The following is a 21503-nucleotide window of genomic DNA, read 5'->3' on the forward strand; positions in this document are numbered from 1 at the left end:
GATAAGAAATTGAAAACACGTTGGAGTAACAAGGCAAACTGGGAGAGCGTGGTTGCGATATACGGCTTAAACCAGCAACTGATTACTTGGTACACTGACGCATCCCTCACAGCAGAGGGAGCGGGTGCCGGTGTCATTGGTCAAAGGAAAATGTACTTGGAGCCAATGGGTAGGTACCCTACCATATTCTAGGCGTAAATATACGTCATAGACTGATGTGCCTCCTTTAACGGGCCAGAACCATTCTGTGGAATCGGAAACGGTTTCATGACTATGACTCTAAGAAATGAGGAACAACGGTTGAGGGAATTATACTGTGCGGGCCTGTCAGGGATGGAGCAGTCCAGGGTGCTTATCGGGGGATGCAAACCCATGCCCACAAAGGATTGCTTAAACCTCACCAAAAAGAACCACCGAATCATAGTGGAAATTCTCACTGGTCACTGTCAGCTGAACTATCACCTAGGGAAGCTAGGGATATCTATCTGCCTGCAGGTTTTGTGAGGAGGATGACACGTCCTGGGACAGTGTCCGGCTATGATCAATAGGTATACTATAACCAGCAAAAGGGGCACAATACCCATTGCGACTTTCCCTTAATAGAATAATAATAATACGCGCGAAAAGACAGCAGAGTCTAGTTCATCTCTAGCAAACATAATACGTAACATTGAAGGGCCAAAATCTAGTCGCCAGCTGCTTATTGCAGGAGTGATGAAATCCATCCTGCTATACGCAGCTCCTGTCTGGGCGAAAGGTAAGTTCGGCATACCAGACAATCGCACTATGTGCAGTGCATATAGAACAGTATCCGGTGAGGTACCTTGGATTTTTTAGTGAATGGGGTGCACTGTCCTTACCGGAGAAAGAAGGAAAACGGGTGCGAAGTGACTACGGACTTCCGAAGAGCCACTAGGAAGGAGTGTAGAGGAGGAAGGGCAACGGTGGGATAATTCCGAAAAAAACTGCTGGACCCATAGGCCGATCCCGTATATTGAGAGATGAGTCGAGCGAAGGCATGGAGAATTGAATTGCCACCTAACACAGTTCCTTGCGGGATACGGTGGATACAGGAAGTACTTACATCACTTCGGATTGGATGACTCCTTAAACTGTCCCGAATGCGCCGTTACACCCGAGGACCCGGAACATCTTATGTTCCATTGTCCGAGATTCGCAGTTATTGGACCCCAGAAATTCGTGGAGGAGATGCTGAGGTCGGAAGCAAATTGGAATGCGATAAATGCAACAGTGACTGCAATACAGGAAAAGTTGTAGGAATTGGATCGAGCCCAGAAAACGCGTGACTTGGTCGTGCTGGTGTAAACCAGAGCTATCTGCGTGAAGTAATACTTTACGGTGGTCCCGTTTGGATATGGGTGCAAAAGTGGGGATGGTTTTGTGGATGAGAATCCTACACATTGCTGCAAGCTACCCCAGCAGCATCTTTTCAAGATTTACACCTCCTCCGTGGATGCACTTTCGCAGTACTACCTCGGAATCTAGTAACTTACCGAAAGACGCATTTAAGCCACAAACTTAAATGGGGTTTATATCAAATCCTAGAATTTTTAATTATTGTTTCCTGGGTAGACACCCGGCACTGAAGAAGGAAACAAGTTTACACAGAACATCGGCATTTGCAAAATGAAAACTACTACTAGCGCCGGAGACGGTGTAGCGTTTCAATTCTCTAACTTTTTCGCTGGTTTCTTTATGCTGGAAATTTTCAGTCAAAAATCAAAAAGAAAAATTTGGTCCACCCAATAAAAATTGAAAAATTAAAGTTGAGGAAAAGCGTATAGTCGCCCGGGGACACGCCCAGTCCTTTCATATGTAGATAATTCCGATTCTCGCATCGGTTCTTCTATTAAATTTCCAAACCACTATCCTTGCAAAAAGAAGTCAAGAAAGCAACCCTAAGCACCTAGCAACGGTCAGAGGTCTAAACTGTATTCCTTTTCTAAATAAACCGTCGAGTTTAATTTGAACAACACATAACACCACCTATATGTGAGCAGTAGAATTATTACTGCGTGGGCAACCCCGTACACGGCGAATTTTACTTCGTTCGATTCTCGCCCATGTCGCCGCATTAGGTTGTCGTGAATTTACATGGAGTCAGTTTGATTTGCGATTTCTCGGGTCGGTAGCCGAAATTCGTGGAAATTTTTGCGAGTTTATGCGGTAAGCAAGCGGAATATCTGTGGTAAATTGGTGCCAATAAAGTGCGATGTGTGTGCAATAAGGAAAACAGTGGAAAATGCAATGCTGTTGTCATAAAAATGCCAAATCAAGTTTCCTGTTTGACGTGTGTATGCTGTGTGGCGGTGGCGGCGATGACGGCGCCCGTCGTGAGCCCGTGCCCCGTTTTTGTGTGTCGACGACGTCGCGAGCAACGCCTCTTTCCTCGGGTCGCTGTCTGCTGCCACCCGAATTCGTCTGGATTTGTAAAGGGGCCTGGACCCACTTCTGCAGACCAAGAAGACATCCCGATTGGGGTCCAATAAGGATCTTGCCGGTTCGGGCGTTATGCAATTTGAAGTGTCCGCGGTGTCGTGAGGAGACTTCAAATAAGAGCTAGGTCCCTTCGGCCGGAAATTGCAGTCAATGGCACGGGCACTAGTGGTAAATTGGTCGGTCCGCAATTCGGCTGGAACTACAGGTTCTAACAGACTTCGGTGCAAGGACGGCTCTGGGCCGTGCAATATGAACAGCGACCCGTCCAGGCTGTGACCGTATCCGTCTGAGATTTTCGCGGGCAGTGGTAGCCGAAAGCGTTGTGGCATCTTCTTGGAAGCTACCTGGCGCGGCCCGCTGGTGCTCAAGTGCTGGTCTCAGGTGTAACCTGTTCTTAGACCTCGGCTGGCCTGCGCGTCGAGCTTTCATGGCCCGCTCCGCGAACGGCAATGGTGTTGTGAGTCATGTTGTTCTGCAAGCCACCGGTTGGGTTTTTCGTGCCTTACAAAATAGCTTAAATAAAGGTCATTCACTGGCGCTCGTTCGCCAGTGTTCTGGCTACAGAACCTTCGCGGCAATGCTTTCCCGTTTAGTCGCGTTATCGCTGAATGTGGGGCGTTTGTTCCCTTATCGACAGTCTCCCATCCATTTTGTTTGGATTAGCAAAACAATTCCCAGCGCAGCAAATACGCAATCCGAGCAGTATCACATTCCCTCCGCGCGGTAGAGACCAGTCCACTGCATCATAACGGCCAACTGGCGGAGCTCTAATTCAGTGAAGCAATGTCTTTGGACCTTGTCCAATCCGCACTCACATCACACGCTATAATAGCCATGCGAATTCGAAAGGGCGCTCTCAGTTGAAATTCAGAAATAATTCTCTGGAAACGTTAGCTTCGTATCCATTGCGAAAGATTCCAATTTCTTTGAGTCCGTGGAGTGTTGCCAGAAAGTCTGGGATTCATTTCTGCGTAATGCAACCAAGTCAAGAATGTTTGTAACGACCCCTTGGACGAAACCCATAAGAACTGCCCTTGATTGAGCCTGTATTCTGGGGATAGGGCTACAGTGAATGAATTTCTTTTCAGGACGCTAACTTTTGGATAAACAAAGTCGGATTTTCCGCTACATTCCGAGTAAGTACTAATTGATCTGCAAACGAATGGAAATTTAGCCGCGTCATTAGTTGATTCGCAAATTCAAAAGAATAACTAGGAAGACTTGAGGTGGCTCTTACTTATTGTGACTGCGTTGATAAAAGCAAATATTTGGATGAGAAGTGACAATATCATGCGATGTTTGGTTCTTCTTGTGATAAAATGCGAACACATTACGGTTTTCATTTTCATTTTCGGGGAAACAAAATACAAATTCTCCCAAGGTCGCTTCACTCATGAAATTCCTTTGAATCTTTTGATCTCCCACTTGCATCAAGCACTGCTCATACGTTTTCGTGTACCAAGTGGTATGGAGATGTTCGCCTTTATTTCGTAAATTTCTATTTGCTGTTCTGAATCTCAGCCTCTTGACCTTTTTCGATGCGGTTTGAATCTCCGCAATCGAGTCAAAACGATGCCCACGAAGTGACAATTTCAGTTTGGGGAACAGCCAGAAGTCAGACGGAACTAAATCATGCGAATAGGACGACTGCGGTAAGTTAGGCGTTGAATTTTCGATGAAAAAGTCACGGAGAATCAATGCTGTGTGCTAAGGAGCATTGTCCTTTTTTCGATACTAAACGAAATTCGACGCGTCTGAGGCCTAATTGATCCTTCAAATTCGATGGTATAGACTCCCCACCTTATTTTCACTAATATCGTAAATCACTTCTATGGTGTAATCTAACAAAAATCTCAAAGACTTTTTTGAAGAAAAAACTGTTTTTGAAATTATCAGCATCTTAAATTTCAACCAAATTCAAACAGACTGAAAACCGGCGCCATGTTGTATGACGTCACAACTCGAGTTAAGAAACTCAGTAGCCCGGCAACTGGCAGTTACTCATAACGATATAAAACTGTCAATATTAATTTCCCGCATGAAATACTAAGGAGGACGACAAAATATTGTTTCATGCCTTGGTGCACGAAAATCCCGCAGAAAGCTTTTTAAGGTTTTGTGCAAAACAAATACCGTCTGTCTGTCACACGCACTTTTCTCCAAAACGGCTAAACCGGTCCGAACGAAGATTAGTGGACAGGTGGGAACTATGAAATCCCACGCATACATTGAGTGATATAAATTTAGGTGGAGGTTAAAGGGAGGCTTTTTTTTCACTGGATATAGGGTATCAAATGAAAGGTCTCAATTAGTACTTTCCGAATCTGATATTAGCTTTGACGTGAATTGCAAAGTCCGCGAGTAAGGAGTCACAGTTAAAATGAGCAAGGACTCATTTTCGGAAACTACCAAACCCAAAAATCTGGAAGAAGTCAGAGTGGTATAAGGAACTCCAGACATCCCGGTTTTGCGCCGAGGTCCACCAATTCGATATCCCTAAAAGCTGTCTGACGTCCTGACCTACGCCATCGCTCCATCTTAGGCAGAGTCTGCCATGTCTTTTTCCACCATAGATATTGCCTTATAGACTTTCCGGGCTGGATCATCCTCATCCATACGACTTAAGTGACCCGCCTACCGTAACCTATTGAGCGGAATTTTACCCACAACTTGACGGTCATGGTATCGCTCATAGATTTTGCCGTTATGTAGGCTACGCTTTTCATCAAATGATTTATTCAAATCGCTTTCTAAAAAAATAGACGCCAATTGAATTTTTAACTATGTGACACAGAACTGTCAGGCACTCATCGCTCCTCACATCTTCTTCTTTTATTTCAGCCTTTGTCCCGTTCACAAGCGGGGTCGGCTCGTCGTGATCGATTTCGCTATTTTATTTTATCAAATGCCTGATCTGGATGCAATCCCGAGGCTTTTCAATCCCCATCTATCAATCCACCGTTGTTTCGGTCGACCTTTTGATCACTTACCATCAACTTCTATGTTCAGACGAATCTTGGCAAGTGAATTCTCATTAGCGCGAATTAGTGACCATACCATCGAAGACGCCTCTCTCGCAGTTTTTCCACGATCCCCATTTCAAATGTGATCAAAATGTGTCATGCCACTAGTGCAAAGCAACATCTTCGTCTCAATTACCGTAAGACACCGTTCATTGTCTTTTATAGTTGGCCAACACTCAGAACCATTGCGGTAAATTTTAGATTTGAGACGTTCGCTGATACGTCGATCACAAAGAACACCAGTTGTGGAATGCTACTTCAACCAGGTTGCGTTAATTCGTGGAGCAATTTCATTACACAGTTCTCCATTGGCTGATAACATCGACCCGAGATATTTAAATCGCTCAGTTCTGGGCAGATCACTACCGCTGACAGTGATTGTGTCTGTTTCATTGGGCTCGGTTGTCAAAAATTCAGTTTTGTTTAGATTCAATCTGAGACCGTGTAGCATGAGGCGATCATTCCATTTTTGGACAAGTTCCTCGAGCATAAAGCAGTGTATAGGGCGCTGTCCATAACAAGAAGAAAGAGGAGTGGTGAGAGGGCGCGATGAACACCAACAGAGACACGAAACGATTTTGATACATCCGCCATACCTCCACTACCGTTAACAAAACTGAGCGATTTAAATATCTCGAGTCAATAGTATCAGCCAATGGAGAACTGCGTTATGCTCCTCACGTAGCGAAACAAAACCTTTTATACCTGAAGCGTCAAGCTCTCGACTTGTTTATTAATATCTTGAGCATGCGTAGTAATTTTTCCAGCCCGATAGTATTGTTAATTATTGAAATCTGAAAAGTGTTTTTCTGCTGCTACGCTAGCGAGCGCTGTGATCATCTTAAATAAAAGGTGTAAACGGCATTTTAACGTGGGCGCTTAATCACAGTCCGCAAACTAGGATTATTAAAAAATACATATTGAGTTTGAACGTGCAGTTTTGAGGGAAACGTATTTAAAAAGTAGAATGCGATTTTCAACCATAAAACCTTAAGGGGTCATCCCATGTGTCGGATCCGCGGAATCGATTTTTTTTGCATCAATTGCATCTAGATATAGTGTAGAATATATGGGCAAAGTGATTTTTTGATATTCGGATTCGTTCGGAAATTATAGTGTTAAACACTTGATAAGTAACATGCCAGATTTATGTCGATTGCCGTAATAAAGCTCGTATTCATCGGTCCGAATGACGTTCGAATGACTTCACTAAACGGACAAGAATTGAAGCCCAAGCTGTACATGTGTTTCTTGAAGAAACCTAAGATTTATGGGCTAGGTATAGCAGATTAATTGTCAGTTAAGGTTTTATGGCTAAAATTCGCATTCTACTAAAATGCGTTTTTCTCGAAACTGCATATTGAAAATCGGCTGTCACCGTAGTCGAAAATCTATCCAACAAAATTCTTTGAAATTTTCGCGACTTATTTAGAACATATTTCTACGGTCCGCAAACTAGGATGTGAATGAATCGTAACATTCAGTCATTTTTTTTTATTCACTGAAGACGCCGAGAAAAAACACCAAAATTCACAAAAAAAAGTAACACGCCACCAAATTTTTTTAAATAATCCTAGTTTGCGTTAAAATGCCGTTTACATTTTTTTTCTTTAAGATGATCGCAGCGCCCTCTATCGTGGCAGCAAAAAACACCTTTTTTTGGAGATGGGTGTATAAATTATAATATATTATATAATTTGCGGACAGTGGTTAAGTTCGCACGTTAAAATGCCGTTCACATTTTTTCTTCAAGATGATCACAGTGCCATCTAGCGTGGCAGTAGAAAACCCCCTCTTTTTGGAGGTGGGTGCATAAGTTGCTCTGTATTTCAATGACGAACTATGCTATCGGGCTTAAAAAAATTACTGTGAACGCTCAAGATATTAATAAATCTGTGGTGCAAAATTCGTATTTGTATCTTTATCCACTTCTTCACAAAAAATTTCTAAAAAAGCCAGGAAACGGCCTTCACACGAGATGACCCCCTTAACTGACTATAAATCTGCTATACTTAATCCGTAAACCTTAGGTTGCTTCAAGAAACACATGTACAACATTGGCTTCAATTCTTTTCCTTTTACCGAAGTCATTCGAAGGTCCCTCGGACCGATAAATACGCGCTTTATTACGTCGATTGACCTAAACCTGGCATGTGACATTTTACTTGTTTAACACTGTAATTTAGGAATGACTCGGAATATTAAAAAATCACTTTGCCCATATATTCCACATTATATCTAGTTACAATTGGGGCCAAAAAAAATCGATTCCTGGAATGCGACACAACGGATGACCCCCTTAAGAAACTGCTTCCGAGGTATTTCCAACTAAAATCTGAGAGGGCCGCCAGATGCATATGAAATGCAAAGTCCTCTTCTCCTTTTTCTGCAGGTACGGCGTTGTTAGTTTTGTCGCACACACCTGACAATGAAACGCCATATACACTATCCTACAAAATAAAGTGCAAAGCAAAGTAAGTAGTATTCTCGCCAGGCAAACTCAAAAACGGAAGCATTTTTAAAATAGAACTAAAATATTTTCTTTATTTAATACACTATATAATTAACAAAAACTATATTATTCAATCCTCATAGTTTTATAAAAAAAAAACTAATAAACGGTGTGGAACCTGCATTTCGGTTGGGTAGTTTCTGAGAATGGGTTCCTTAAAAAAATCATGAGTTTCGACTCCCCGCACTCCCCGCCTTTCCAAGGAATGTCAAAACTAAGACTGGCATCTAAAAGTACTAAACGAAATCTTTCATTTGATACCCAGCATGACTATATTCGGTAAGAAAAATTTTTACACCCCTCTTTTGCATGTATGAGGACCCCCCTTAATCTCAATGTAGAAAGATGTAACTGAGTGCATTTCTGGGTGTTCTCACTTTTCACCAAATTTCGTGGCAATCGGTATAACCGTGAACCCGGAGATTACAGTTTCGGAAACGCTGAGATCGAAGGAAAAAGAGTTCATTCGCAAGTACTCAAACGCTCCAATTAGGTTTTGGTAATAATGTGGTAGTTGTTTTCTTTGTGTTTCTGTGCAAGTCATACCCTAATGTTGGGAATGAGCCTATGCGCCCAACGATCCTTCGAAAACTCTTCCCATCTACATTATCAGAAATCATGTTAATCTCGCCTTGTCGCATTTCTGCATTCTCTGTGGTCCTCCATACATCTTCCATGATACAGCATACACATGCTTTCGCCAGAATGTTGCTGAGATCAAGCCCATCATCATCAGCAGCGCCACATTTGACTTTTAAGATGGCTGCAAATCCTCCATGCTAACACTAAACAAAATTCAGCTGCTTCCTCTTCTGAGAGTCGGTTAATTCCTCCGTCCACATAGACAACGAATAAAGTAGAATGGATCGCACCATTCCGCCTAAAAGTGATCTACTACTAGGTTGCGGCCCGCAATATTCGGCAATATTTTTTTAAGTTCTGTGGGCGCCCAGAGGTGGCGGTGGGGAAGACGGGCGGCAACCCTGTCGGCTGGACCAAAACCAAGTGGCCGAGGAGAACTTCCATAGTGGTGCCATCGGGAGACACTGCATTCACTTTGGCTTGCCGACCGTGATGCAGTAGGCGAATGCTCCAAGGGCCTAATTAGGGCGACCAGACCCGAGTCTGCACGGTGACTCATCTGAAATGGCAATTGGTCACAAAACCTTATCAGGGGTATACTGGTACCATGGGAACCGGGATAGACCCTGGACTCACATACTTCGGGAAAATTCCTGTTATATGTGAGTACAGCTCGGTTGTTTGCGGGTGGCCCCCTAGTGGGAGCTTCATGGGGGTTGTGGTTACGTTCAAGCGAACAGAGACCTTCGGGACTCGGCGTGGTGTTGCGTTTCAACACGGGTGTCGTACGCCTTAGTTCGGTAGAGATTTAAGTAGGTCTTGCATCCACCACTGAGTCATGCATTTGGTATTGACTGGTACCGTTGTTGCTTGTCACAGCGGGGCTCTGATTGTGGTCACAAAATCATTCCATGTCTTAAGAAGACCGTGAGATTAAGTCTCCACGACAGATATCCACGTAAAATCCTCAAGGACTCACTGTAAGTCTTGTCGTAGTTCCAGGTGCCTTTTGACACGTACAATCTAGGTGCTTCCTAGAGTTTAGTTTGGCGTTAAGTATCACTCCCAGGTATTTGATAACCAGCTTAAGGACGATCTTATGTCCACCGACTTCCACCCTCATGCTGCTTTCTTTCTTCGGTTCGTTATAAGGACTCCTTCCGTTTTCTCATCCGTCAGGGACAACCCGACCTTTTTCAGTCATGTCTTTATTGCTATCGCCATCTCCATGGCGTAGACCTCCACATCTGCAACTGCAGGCGTTCATAAATCGACAATGATATCCTCCTCTAAGTCCGTGGATGATGTAATACAGTGAATGGCCAAATTATTAGAGCCACCTTTGAAAAAATATATATTTGCAGTTTATATGCAAGGGAAGGTAACAAACGTACTTTCAAAGCCTTTATATATTGGTGCTGCTTCATTGTCTTTCGGACAATTTATAGGCGCCCTCTACTTTTGTTGCCAATCATTGACCATATAATACTGAATGGATGTTTGATCACTTTTACGATGCAATCTTCTTTAAATTTTTCACCAGGTCTTCTTCTCATAAAACCTGATTTGTCAGTCAATGCATATACCGATGATTCGTCAATAAGGCAAACTCGGAAAAGATTGTTGAGTGTGGACTTTGCAGAACTGAGACTACAAGGAAACGAAATGGCTGCCACTTTTTATTAAAAAGAAGTCTAGTCACCTTTTTCCAAACATCAACAGCCAAATTCAAATGTTATTTGCATCTATTGAGCGACTTTATAACAACTCTTTGCAAGAAATACTGGGTCCAGAGGTGGAAGGACGAAAATACCAGGAAAAGGACAAAAGTGGAGAACAGGAAGGATATGAGGAATACGAAAAAATAAGATAAAAAAATTGTCAAATCCTGTAATCTGGAAAAATCGCAAATCAAATATGCCCAGTTATTTTTTTTGTCATTTTTCAATATTTCTTATTAATATGCAGCTATTGCACAGTTGAAATCACCTTCCCCTAACTACTGTCATTTTAAGTTAGAATTCATCGATTTTCACCGTAGCTATTCTGAAGGTTCACCAATATGGGTTATATTCTGCGACCTGAGCCCTCTGTTATCATATCGTCCTGGTAAAACTTTGACGCAAGTATGGAAAGTTTGATTTGGCAGAGGAGCCAAATATTTTCAAATTATTTCATTCATTAGCTCATTGAACAAAGCGTAATCGAATCATTGATTTGAGATGGCGGTTATATTTAGTCAACAACAATTGTGCTAGCGTTTTGCCGAATAGAGTAACCATTTATGGACCCAGTGACGGCAGTAAATAATTTCCAATGAACTTGGCAGTTCCATCAATGTTCCCATGAGACAACGGGATGAAATCACGTGATTTGAATCAACAAAATCAATGGTGAGAGGGCAAGCTATTATCATGCTAAAAATCATTAGTATGGATAGTAATAGTTTTATGAATACTAATGATTTTTAGCATGATAACAATTCGGGTCAATGTTCGGTTTAGGGACTTCTGTAAAACGGGAGATTATAAATCCGAATTTTTGTCAAAAATGGTTTATTTTCATATAAAATTTAATATCAATAACGAAAAGTAAAAAAATCCAGTAGTTTTATTTAATGCCCAAAAAGTTGGGAAAATCCAAGAAGCCTAAAGTGGGGGGGATGAGAAAAAACAGAGTTAATTCACAGTTCCAGCGAATTTCTAGCATCAACTAGACGAAATAGTGACTGGGCCGTTTATTCTGTGCGAAATGATTCGTATCTCCTTTGCCCATTCCGGCCAATTAGCGCATGGTTCAAGTTGACGAGTTGTTGCCAGTAGCCGCTCACGATACACCACACCCACTGGTCGCACACAACATTACCTTCTGGCAGGTGAAAAACATAATTTTTTCCGCTTCGGGTGCTTAAAGTAAATCTATTCTAGTCACAATCCGATGCGAAAACGACTTTCTCTTTAAGTGAAGAAGCTACACCTAACGTAGCGTTTTTCCTGCCCTCGCGGGTTTTTCATATGGCACGATGGTTTGCTAGCCGACTCCGAAGTTGTTCGCCAATAGTTGTTGGTTTTTTATGGAATCCTACAATAATGCGTTGTGAAACCCTTTTGGTTGGCCTTGGTAGTCATTCTACAATCGTTGCTGACATTTGGACCAGTTCCACCTGGCAGCGCAACTGAGGTCGAGAAGGCAATAAAACGAATGATATCGGGGAAAGCCACAGGAACTGTTGACATCTGAGCTCTGGAAAGCGAAGAGCTGGGACCCAACACTGTGGCTCAGTGAATTCCTTAATCGGGTTATTCAGGAAGGAAGAACATCTGACTGGCAAGGAAGTACCACTGTTCCAATATGGAAAAAGAAGGGCAGTCCAGCAAATGTACAACCCGATCGGGTTACTTTTCCATACCATGAAGATTTTTGAGCGCATTCTTGACAACCGTATTCGTGAAATCGTTGAAATAACCGTGAATCAAGCCGGATTTGTCAAAAACTGCGGAACTACTGATGCAATACACGCTACGCGGTTACTCATGGAGAAACACCGTGAGAAGCATCACCCTCTTTACATTGCCTTTCTGGATTTAGAGAAAGCGTTTGACCGTGTACCAGAAGAGCTCGTGCGCTAGGTTCAATTGCTCTACCACGATCCGAAAAGTAAAGTTGGAGGTATGGCGGATGTATCAAAACCGTTTCGTGTCTCTGTTGGTGTTCATCGCGTCCTCTCACTACTCCTCTTTCTTCTTGTTATGGACAGCGCCCTATACACTGCTTTATGCTCGAGCAACTTGTCTAAAAATGGAATGATCGCCTCATGCAACACGGTCTCAGATTGAATCTAAACAAAACTGAATTTTTGACAACCGAGCCCAATGAAACAGACACAATCACTGTCAGCGGTAGTGATCTGGCCAGAACTGAGCGATTTAAATACCTCGGGTCAACGCTATCATCCAATGGAGAACTGCGTAATGAAATTGTTTCACGCATTAACGTAATCTGGATGAAGCGGCGTTCCACAGCTGGTGTTCTCTATGGTTCTGAGCGTTAGCCGACTATAAAAGACAATGAATGGCATCTTGCGGCAATGGAGACGAAGATGTTGCGTTGGACTCGTGACTTGAGACGTTTTGACCACATTTGAATTGAGGATATCCGCGATCGTTATGGGATTGCACCGATCGTGGAAAAGTTGCGAGAGAGGTGTCTTCGATGGTATGGTCTCGCAATTCGTGCTAAGGAGAATTCAAGATTGGTCTGAACATCGAAGTCGATAGTAAACGACCAAAAGGCTGGTTGAAACAACGTTGACTTGATACGTTGGATGGGGATTTAAAAGCCTCGAGATTGCACCCAGATCAGGCATTCGATAGAGCGAAATTGCGAAACCGAGCCCCCGCTTGTGAACGAAACAAAGGCTGAAGAAAAAGAAGATTTCTATTGAAAACTGAAACAACTCGGAGCTTGCGGTTCTATTTCTAGGAATAATTAGCACGTCCTATTTTGACACCGATCATTTAATTTTGATTTTTTCCAATTGAGATTATAAGAACGGTGTTATTGTCTTTCCTCATCCTTAAAGGGACTGCTTGCAGTTCTTATTAACACTCTCAAAGGAAATAAATTTGGTCAGAGTATCAAATCTAAAACTGTAGTCACATATTTCCACAACTGAGTCAGAAAAACAGATAGATGTCCATGAAACTTGCATATTTTGCTCTCATATTTTGCAATTCATAATCCAATTGTATGCATTATTTTTATGCATACTTGAACAATCGCAAAGTTGTTTTAAATGCCAAAAAACTAAAGCTCTACGTCAAATATGACCTTCATAATAATGATTAACTTAAAAGGCATACACAGACTGCTCATTCTCAATTTCTATGAAGAAGGCGCTGGCCATTACTGCCAATCAAAGGTAACTTTTAGTATGCGTGTTGCATTGCATGCACAAAACTGTACTATTCCTTCAATTATTCAATTCATTTCGTGCTTCCTGCCAGAAAAAAACCCTATTTGACGTTTTCCAATCAGCTTGTAAAACATTTCATTTGAGAGTTAGAAGCCCTTGGTTGTTAGTATTGTCGTTCATTGGCTTGCATATGTAGTTTTTTTCCATAACTGATGACAATCGTGAGAACCCGGTTGGTGGTTCTTCGGGCCATAGTAATTGAATCAAATTTGGATAAATTGATAACAACTATAATGTATTTGCCGCGTTTTAGATGACCAAAATAATGATACAAAAAAACATTTATTAGAGACCCTTCAATTATTTCATTCGCCTAGTGGAGATATCTCAATATCTAGAAGACATGGTGCAGCTTCTTTCGAACTAGGTAGAGATGACAAGTCCAATCCCTTAACCACCTTTATCACTGAACTATTCGAGTGGCACACATAATCTGGCATCACCGGCCTGGACGCAAGCTCGTTCGTCTGGCCGCCTTGATTTGATTGCCCCGATTGCATACTGCCATTATTTACAAGGCACTTCCGTTGACTCACACTTTGATCATTACTTCATTGTTGGCCTATTATTGTCGGTTACCCTGGGTGCGAGTGAGCTTGATGGAGAGCGACTTTGTCTTTGTTCCATCCACGAACTAGGACAATTCAAGCTCAGCCCCAACTTGACTGTTGATATGGAACTCAATTTCGGAAGCTAATAAGACGCACTGTGCCCACACCGACTACAATCTCATCTAAAGAAATTCTATCTTTCCTAGTCTAGTGAATGGATCACGAGGCGCGTAAGATTGTCTTGTTGTTGGAGTGTGTTAATGGTGACACACTTTTTCAGCATCAGCCTCTTGTCTCGTCATCGTGGAAGTGCTTTCTTTTCTCGTTTCTGAAATGTCGTCTTTATTCACGGTTAATTTTATCGTTTGTTGAGAAATTTGTATTGTAGGTCGTAGTGGAGTTTATTTGGTCAGATGGTTGCGTCTATAGCTGGTGCCAGATTAGATAAGTGGAGTTGGTATGTAAAGCAGGTGTTCAATGAGTTTTCGTACCCTTGGTTTGTATCGCTGCCTAGATAACATCTGAATTTGCTTCGTAAACAGAATGCTCTACTGATAAAATTTTCGAATCGCGTTTACTGTTAACTTTAGTTCTGAACAGATTCTTAGCCTTAACTAGTAGCGGAGTGTTGCGTTTTTATTAAATATGGTTTGTGTACTCTGTGCATACACTAATTTGAGCGGCATTTACCTTTTAAATACCACACTTTTCTGCAAATATAGGTCTGAATTGGAAGAGCAGAACAAGTGTTGATCGTCTTGATTTTATTGCTGCTCCTCTATATTTGGAGACTATATTATATTAGACTATACTATTTATACTATATATATATATGTATATATATATTTTTTTTATGGATTTAGGTGGAAATCTTAGAAAGACGTTGCTGCGCCAAGTTGCAGCAGTGTGTGGGATTCGCAACCTCTAAAACCACCCCCACTCTTCCGCCCCTCCCCGCGGGACCACCGTGAAGTGTTACTTCGCGGGAGAGGCTTTGGCTCGCTATACCTGCTCGTCCATCTCGGGTCTCCGTCACGCCGCCTTCCGAGCTCGATTCAACTGCTGCAGAATACTGGGACAATGGAACATAACGTGCTCCGGGTCCTCGGGTGTAGCACCGCATTCAGGACAGTTGGGAGACTCGTCCAACTCGAACCGATGCAAGTACTTCCTATAGCCACCGTGTCCCGTAAGGAACTGTGTCAGGTGGTAATTCAATTTTCCGTGCTTTCGGTCGACCCATTTCTCGATACACGGGATCAATGTATGGGTCCACCGGCCTTGTCGGAGTTATCCCACCGTTGTTGCCACTTGCCACACAACTCTCTCCTGATGGCTTTTCGGAAATCCGCATTCACCTCGGCTGGATTTGCCTTCCGTTTTTCGTTGAGCCAGTGTGCCTCGCTCGCTAGACGATCTATAGGGATCATTCCCACAATGATACACACTGCCTCCGTCGACGCCGTCCTAAATGTGCTGCATACCCTTGCCGCAATTGGCCGGTATGCCGAACTTATCTTCCTCCGGGTGACAGCGTGGTTCAACGCTCCCGTCCAGACAGGGCCGTGTATAGCAGGATCGACTTCACCACTCCCGCGATGAGTAGCCTGCGCCTATACTTCGGCCCTCCCACGTTAGGCATCATCCTTGCAAGGGATGAGCTGGTTGGGCTGCCTTCTCTCGCGCATAATCCAAGTGTCCCTTGAAACTCAGCTTATCATCGATCATCACCCCCAGGGGTTTGACAATTGATTTTGAGACGACCTCACGATTACCAACCCGGATGTTAACCGTGTTGTTCTTCCTACGGTTGGTAATGAGGACCGCCTCCGTCTTTTCGTCCGCCAGGTCTAGCTTGGCCATTCGTAACCATATATATATAGATATATATATAAATTGACTATAAGGTCATCATGGTTGACATGTGGGCACTCTTATTATCTTTTCAATCATTGTTTCTAAGACCAAGAAGAGAAAACTGAGTAAATTCCATTTTGTTTAAAACCGGAAGTTCATCACTTTAAGTATACAAGGTTTCTGGGTTTTTTATGTAAGAATGTTTGACCGCCCGATGATTCCATTTGTATATAGCTCGTAATGTATGGTGGGGAAGAACCTACAGCCTTTGAGCACTTAGGTTGTGTTAGCCCATTGTGCTTGCCACTCCGGTCTAACGGAATATTCCGGATTCGTTAACGACTCGCAAGATTTCCGTTAGTGGATGTGATGCTACCCGTCGCAACTGGAGAACATCGGGCATTCACATGCATGCTCCGTGGGTTCCGCTTCCTAATTACAGGAGGGACACGTATCATCTTCGGTAATTCCTATTCTGAACATATGCCCAGCTAGTGAATTATGGCCTGTCAGAATGCCCACAATACACCTGCAAGTCCTCCTGCTTTTCGACAGGATAAACTTTGCATTACACATGTTCGGTTCTGGCAGGAAAAGTTTGGTGTGTCGAGCAGCATTTAGGCTCTGCCACCTGTCATTGTGGGAAACTTGTTCCCAGTTTTTGAAAACAGACTTAGCCAATGCTACTGATATTCCAATTGCTGGTTCCGGTCCCGGCATAGGGGAGATTGACCCCTCTTTCGCTAAAGCATCCGAGATTTCATTTCCCTCTACGTCACAGTGACCAAGTACCAGAGTAGTTCCACCTACTACTGTACTTTATTGCCAAGAAGTTCATTGAACTTTGTCCAATCCGTTTTCCTAGGGTTCCGTCTTTATACTGCAGACTGTTCGCCCGCAATAGTCAGATTGAATTCTAGGTATCCGTGATCTGACAGTGAGACCTCATCTAGCATTCGCCAGTGTGCAATCAACTCTAACACTTTTGAGGTGCAGATTGTTAGTTCAATTACATCGCTTCTTCTCGGTCCCACGAACGTAGGGGCGCACCTTACCAGTTAAAGTGATGAAAGCAAATAGTTTCTCTCCTCTTGGATTGCATTTGCTACTGCCCCAACAAATATGTTGAGCATTCGTATCGCAACCTATTAAGAGTTCGAGACCACTTGATTCTGCATACCCCACCAGATCCCTAAGCTCTTGCGTCGGTGGAGAATACAAATAATCATTGGGTAGATAAGCGGAGACAATTATGATGTTTTTCCTCTCGCCATTTACCTGGTATTGTATGATGACCGTAGCTAAGTCCTGGGGACAGTACTTTCTCGGCATGGTTGCCTCTAACCGTCTTGACATCAGGACGCAAGCTCTCGGTCTTATGGATCTTTCATCGTAGAAGATCCTAGCTTCCTTTACTGATCCAATGTCACAGATTCTGTTAAATCGAACCCACGGCTCTTGCACCAGAAAGATGTAGGGGAAATCCTGCAACTTTATCATTCTCACTGCCAACAGGTAGGAGGAAGCTGATACAGAGATATCCTATCTAGATGGTATTTTGACGCCTAGATACCGGCATAGAGACATCACCATGACTTTTTCAGATATTTTAAAATGAGTGAACTCTTTCTAACCCCATTAGAACTGATAGCTGACATTACAACTAATACTTTTTTCGGAAAGTACTAATCGAGACCTCTAATTTAATATCCCCTACAGTTATATTCGGTTAAAGAAACAGAAACAGATGTGATTGATTCACTGCACGCGTGAGTGTTCACAGTTCACCAAATTTGGCTTCAATAATTATAATCGTTTTGAGAAAAGTGTATATGTGCGACAGACAATGAACTGATTTGAATAAGGTATTGTTTTGCAAAAAAAAATACACAAGTCGGGAAACCGGAAGGTGGTCGCATAGTTCATTGCAAATTGCACCGTCAAAATATCGCAGTTACCTTTTAAGTCGCAATCACTGTGAAAAATGTAAAGTTTTTCTGTATTCTATTGGTATTGAGGGTAGGTAGGTAGGTATCAGTGGCCGCTCCGAGGAGCCCAATTAGCGCTGTGCTGCGCCGTTTTGATGCCACAAACTCCTAAGGCCGTGACTGCTGTTATGGGAGCAGGGAGGCTAAGTCTAGCCGCCTCGGATCTTCAGAGCCACCCCGTAGCATTCACAAAGGAAAGCAGCTCTCCTACCCTGCAGGCAGAAATCTCTCTGAAGTCCCCCAAGAATGGTTTGCCCAGTGTCCGTAGCCTAATTCTAGCTAGAGCTGGGCAATCGCAGAAAAAGTGCATGAGGGTTTCCCTTCCTTCTCCGCAGCTTCGGCAATGCTGCATGGTCCCCTATGGACTCGGCTCCCGGCAGCCGCCAGCGAAACACCGAAGGGCTGCCAAGAGCAGAGTCTCGCCTGACCAATCCGTCAGCCCGGTCATTCCCCTTTATGTTCCTATGCCCGGGAACACAGAGGAGGGTGACCTTGAGCGTGCCGCTCAGACGGTTCAGCGCGTCTCTGCACTGCCCCACCCGCCTGAAGATATCGTCGCTGAGTACAAGGCCTTGATGACCGCTTGGCTGTCGGTCAGAATGGCTATGTTACGCTTGGGGCTCGAATTTCGCTCTAGCCATCGACAAACTTCCAATATCGCCAGTACTTCCGCCTGGAATACACTGGCGAAACTTGGGAGACCATACGACTTGAATGCACTGTGTGTATTCGAGAAAACCCCCGCGCCGACTCCACAGGCCATCTTTGATCCGTCCGTAAAGAATACTATGTCATAACCTTGGAACACGCCGCCAGTCTTCCATTTTGCCCTGGTTGGAAAGCCAACAGGAAAGTTTCTCGTGAAGTTCAGCTTGGGTGTGGCATAGTCCATGAGGAATGCCAAGATTTCCCGAGGTACTTCATCTAGGATGTTGCTGTGGCCATGGGAATTCGCTGCCCAACACGCTGCAACATATTTAATGTGGAGGTCTAGGGGGAGGAGATGCAGGATTACATTGAGAGCATCTGTCGAACAAGACTGCAGAGTCGCAGTAGCACCTGCACACGCAGTTCTTTGAATCCTATTAAACTTCATCCTATTGTATTTTTTTCTCAAAGTCTGCCACCACACAATAGAGCCGTACGTTAGGATCAGACGCACTACAGCGGTGTACATCCGGAGAACCATCCTCGGCCAGAGACCCCATTTCTTTGCAAAGGTTCTCTTGCAAGCATAAAAGGCTATCTAGGCCTTCTTAACCCTCAGTTCTATGTTCAATCTCCAATTTAGCTTTGGATCCAGGATTACATCCAAATACTTTACATTAGAGGAAAGAACCAATCTTTGTTTATTCAGCGGTGGTAGATGGAATTCAGGTATCATAGGGGAGTAAGGGGTCAAAATGTGTGTCCCGAAAAATGTAACAGGTTTCGTTCTCAGAACCTATCCAACCGAAAAATTGGAAAAAAAATCAAGATGGTGCAGCTGTACGTTATCTACGCCTCAATTCCTAGCTCATAGTCCAGCTTCCGGTATTTCGACTTGTTTTCTTTATGTACTTAGGACAATTGACAATTTCAACACGAAAAAAGACAATATCTAACCTCTACGAAAAAGGAGTTTAAGTTTGTGGGGAAGCTCTGAACGGAATTGATATAGATTTTCAGAAGTTGACGTCAATAACGGGAAGGATTGGTTTGGTTAGGGTTACTGTCACTCGTGTATAAAGATATATTTCGGTCATGTTTCTTACTGTTTTGAATGATACAACGAATTTGACTGTGGTCTTATTTCCCATTTTATTAAACTTAGGAATTTTTTTACAGTAAAGAAAACATTATTCCTATTATGATATGAAAGAATCGAATGCCAAATTCGGTATGAGCAGTACCCTTTGAATTTCTTGAAGCGTTTAGTTATTGACCGTTTTCTAATTGGTAATAAATTCAGTTGTCGTCTCCATTTCCGTCGTTGGAAAGTTTTTTATTTTGTAAGTGTTAGCCTCCCCTTAGAACAAGGTGTCAGCTGCACGGAAGATGGGAACAAGTTGTTCCCAAAATATTAGATAAGTAAAAACCTTTACTAGCGATGGAAACAGAGTCGACAATTGAATTTATTTACGTTCTTCGCTAGAGGCACGAATTCATAATATGTCAGTAGAGCTCTATCTCTCTTTCTAGGGACAGCAGTTGAAAAGGTAGTAGTAGTAAAGAAAGCGAATTGTCATGCTGATTCAAAAACGATGGCTTTTGCGAATGCTCGAGCAAGATCTTCACAGAATCCATTGTGGCGTGAGCCTAACTTTTACTTTTAGGTGGTTTCTCACTGAAAGTGTGCTTCGTTTCAATCGGAAGCTCAGAGAATAGTGGAGAAATCGTTCCATAAAATTGAATGCCTTGGTTTCTATGCAAGAATAATCTAATTTCGGGTTCTTGATCCTGTTCGAAAAGCTTACGCCAAATCATATTGCCGTATACGGGGAAGGAGTTTTTCCTAACTAACCCTGCTTAACTCCATGAAGTCTGACCTACATCGGTAGAGTTGCAAAGACAATGCTAGCCTCTCGAAATTTCGTCTGTCATCGCGGATCTGTGCGACTTAATATAGGTCCTTAGACGGTTACAAATAAGAAGTCAATAGCTTAAAAAACAAAGCATTAGGCGAATACTTTACATCATCGTGCATTTAGATCTCATAGTCGACTAACTTGGCAGTGTAAGAAGTGGATTGCATCGTCATTCAATCACCATCTGCTGCTCAGGAATCCGTCACTTAATCCATTCTTTGCCGCGTATATCACCTCGGTAATATATGCCTCCAATTTACTTTGCAAAAGAAAGGACAGGCCCCCAACACATATCCAGTGTGAATGGAGTGTTACATTTTCCAGGGATATGGGGTAGTTCCCCTAAATTTTCCGACAAATCATTCATCTTATTTATATTTCGCTTGTGAAATAAAGAGCAAAAGTATTCAGTCCTATGTAAACTATACTTTCGTATCGGTTAAAGCCTCCACCGATAAAAGTGGGTACATCTACATCATTTACACTGCAAAAGGGTTTATTTAATCTTGATGAAGGAGAAGTCTAGGCAAATTCAATGCGCCTCCTTTTTTTCGAAACAAGCAGCAGACAGTATCTTCCAAATTCTTCCAATGAATATCCCATCACTCAGGGCAATACAATTATCCGATCCGTCTGCAAACGGATTCCTTTATCTGAATCAACAGTCCGTCTAGGAACGGATATATTTTTCATAATGTTTAAGAATTTCTCGATTTTCGCTTTATTGGTGAGTTGCGACATCCAGTGTGTCCTAAATTTCCAATTAAGTATGGATGATGATTCCACAACGATAAACTATCAAAGTATGTCCGAAATGTAATGAAATCTCAATTTCCCTGGAGTTTACCATGCAAAAGAAGTTGGTTGAAATGTTTGTTTTAATAATGCAAATCCATTCTAATACTGCTACGGGCATACTTTGCAGTACTTCAACATGAGTGCAGACTTTTAGAAAATTCACTGAATAATTGATCCTTTTTTGAAGTAG

General features: G+C 42.8%; 1 protein-coding gene across 2 annotated transcripts in view; it reads left to right on the top strand.

The window, feature by feature from the left end:
• The first annotated feature begins 2077 nt into the window (after positions 1-2077).
• Positions 2078-21503, top strand: part of LOC119657911 (ADP-ribosylation factor 6) — a 77584-nt gene continuing 58158 nt past the window's right edge. Inside the window, exon 1 of one of the 2 annotated variants that reach the window (XM_038065098.1) lies at positions 2078-2187. The gene's annotated coding sequence lies outside the window, so the exon portion shown is untranslated. Of the gene's footprint in view, positions 2188-3579; positions 3597-21503 lie in introns of those variants that run through there. The other variant, XM_038065106.1, reaches the window with a different exon arrangement.

Source organism: Hermetia illucens, chromosome 1, assembly GCF_905115235.1.
Source record: "Hermetia illucens chromosome 1, iHerIll2.2.curated.20191125, whole genome shotgun sequence".
NCBI lineage: Eukaryota > Metazoa > Arthropoda > Insecta > Diptera > Stratiomyidae > Hermetia > Hermetia illucens.